General features: G+C 51.8%; 1 pseudogene; it reads right to left on the reverse strand.

Annotated features, from left to right (window-relative positions):
* Positions 1-1,400, reverse strand: part of LOC104994716 — a 73,257-nt pseudogene extending 71,857 nt beyond the window's left edge.
* Between the last annotated feature and the right edge of the window lie 1,031 nt (positions 1,401-2,431).

Here is a 2,431-nt window from a genome sequence, read left to right on the forward strand (position 1 = left end):
AAAAAACCACCCCTTATTCTCTTATTGAGGAAGGCAACTAATTCTGAAAAAGGCCTCTAGGAAGATGTTAAAATGTCTTGAAATGTTTAACAGAACCTTATTTCAGAGGCTATGGATGAACCTCCCCGAGGTACCCCAGGGCAAACACACGGAGCATCCAAGGGGGCAGAGGGGAAAGCCTCGAGGAGGAATATGCAGACTTTGCAAAACTGACAGGAGGGAGGAGAGGGGACAACCCTCAGGACTACAAACAGGAAGCAGTCCAGATGCTGCGATGCCGCCTGCACCCCCGCACCCAGCCCTCCGTGCATCGTCCTCCCTGCCAGCAGCTGCATGCTCCACCCACAGCCCCCAGTGGCCCGGGAGTGCCACACGCCCCTGCGGCGCCGACCGAGCCCCAGGGCTGGGCCGAGGGCGGCGTGCAGGGAGCGTGGGCCACACTCGACCATGTTGCTCGGCGCAGATTCGGGACCGAGAGGGTTAATCCAGTCCGCGCACACAGTCCGCCCAGCCCCAAACCCGGGCTCCCCTGCCGGCCCGCCACCCACCCTGAGAAAGCCCGGAGACACCCCTCCACAGCACAGCGCCCAAGGCTTTTGTTTTGTCAGAGACGAGAATAACGATCCTTGAGGAGGAGGTGCCGCAGCTGCTCGTGGCTCTTTGGCACAGGCTTAGACCGAGGAGCAGGCAGCCGCGGCGGCACCTCCTAAGTCCCCACTCCCAAGTCCTTTCCCCGCTGAGCAGGACGGGAAGGGGCCTGCACGACCCGGGGCTCACCTCACACCTCGGGGCTGGGCTCCCGGGGGGCTGCGGCGCCGGCCGGGGGCGGCCAAAGGTCCCTCAGGTAAACGGAGCCAGCGAGGACCATCAGCGTGCGCCTCCGAGCGACCGAGAGCTTTCGCGATGGCCGCAGCACATGCGCTCGCACGTACTGCGCAGGCGCACTGCGCACGCTCGCCCGAGCGTTCCTATTTTGAGCCCAGCTTCTGGATACCCGTCTGCAGGTTTCGTTGCTCTTTACCTCGCGCCGAGGCTGATGCCTGGCCCTGTCCTGCTCCAACGGAGTCGTTCCGCGCTCTGGAAGCTTTTCTTAAATGCCCTCAGTCCCCTTTGCAAAGCTCTCCCTCCCTTCCCTGCTGAGACAGTGCAGCGACTCTCATCACTCAAGCCTGGAACGCTATATTGAGAGACCCCAAACCTGTTGAGAACCAGCATACCCCTGGAACCCGGGATTGGAATTGATTAAGAGGTGGGTGCTGAGAGTGGTACTGGGTGCAGATAGAAGTAGTCAGCTTTCATATTGCAGAGCTCCAGGCTGAAGCAGCAGAGCAGATACCCTCTTTACCGACACCCACTTTAGTCAGCAGGTGGGGCTTGAGGTTATTGGTGGCATTCCCCATCTTCTGTTCTTTGGGAAATGTTTCTTCTCTCTTTTTCTTCATAAGTGATTTTATTTTTTTCTACATAAGCTATTTCAGAACTTAAAGATTCCTTAGAAATCATCTAAACCTAACCTCTCATTATTCAGACGCGGAAAAGAACGGTCCAGTAAGGTTAAAAAGACTTAGCCAAAGCCAGGCAGCGTTTTAAGGGCTGAGTCTGGATTCACTCATTCCAAGCCAAAGCTGTTACCTTTGCCTCTATCATTTTACCTACCTTCCTTTCTCTTCCTTTCCCTCCCTTTTCAACCTAGACTTCACAGGCATCATTTTGTTCTATGGTAGCACACAGGACTTAAAGAAATACTTTGATCTTGTAGCATAGTATGACTGTACTTAACGTTCTTCAACTGTACACTTGGTTAAAATGGTGTATTTTAGCATAATCTTCTGTCTGAATCTTTGCCACCCCATGTTAGGAGACTGACCAAAAACAGCTATATAATCTGTGGTTTGTCCAAACCCTTGGGACACATCTCTGTGGCATCTTTAATTATAGGCAACTATTTTATACAAAGAAAAGTGGAAGTGTTAGTCCCTCAGTCGTGTCCGACTCTTTGTGATCCAATGGACTGTAGCCCACCAGGTTCCTCTGTCCATGGACTTCTCCAGGCAAGAATACTGGAGTGGGTTGCCATTCCCTTCTCCAGGGGATCTTCCCGACCCAGGGATGGAACCCAGGTCTCCTGCATTGCAGCCAGATTCTTTACTGTTTGAGCCACCAGTGAAACAATCTGTTTTAAAGATGCTCCCTAAATGATAATAAATACTGAGCTTAGACAGTCATAAATATCGTTTGATGTCAGAAGATGAGCTATGCGAATTGCACCATAAAAGGGATCTGAAATGACATTTTCAATGTCGTTAATAAATACTAATGCAGTAATACTTTTTTAAAAAAAATAACATTGATCCATAGGCTGATTCTTATCAAGTCATTGTGTCTTGTGGAGCCAACACTGCCTCTACTGAAGGTGAGTGAGTGAAGCAGC

This window comes from Bison bison, unplaced genomic scaffold, assembly GCF_000754665.1.
Source record: "Bison bison bison isolate TAMUID 2011002044 unplaced genomic scaffold, Bison_UMD1.0 scf7180017864264, whole genome shotgun sequence".
NCBI lineage: Eukaryota > Metazoa > Chordata > Mammalia > Artiodactyla > Bovidae > Bison > Bison bison.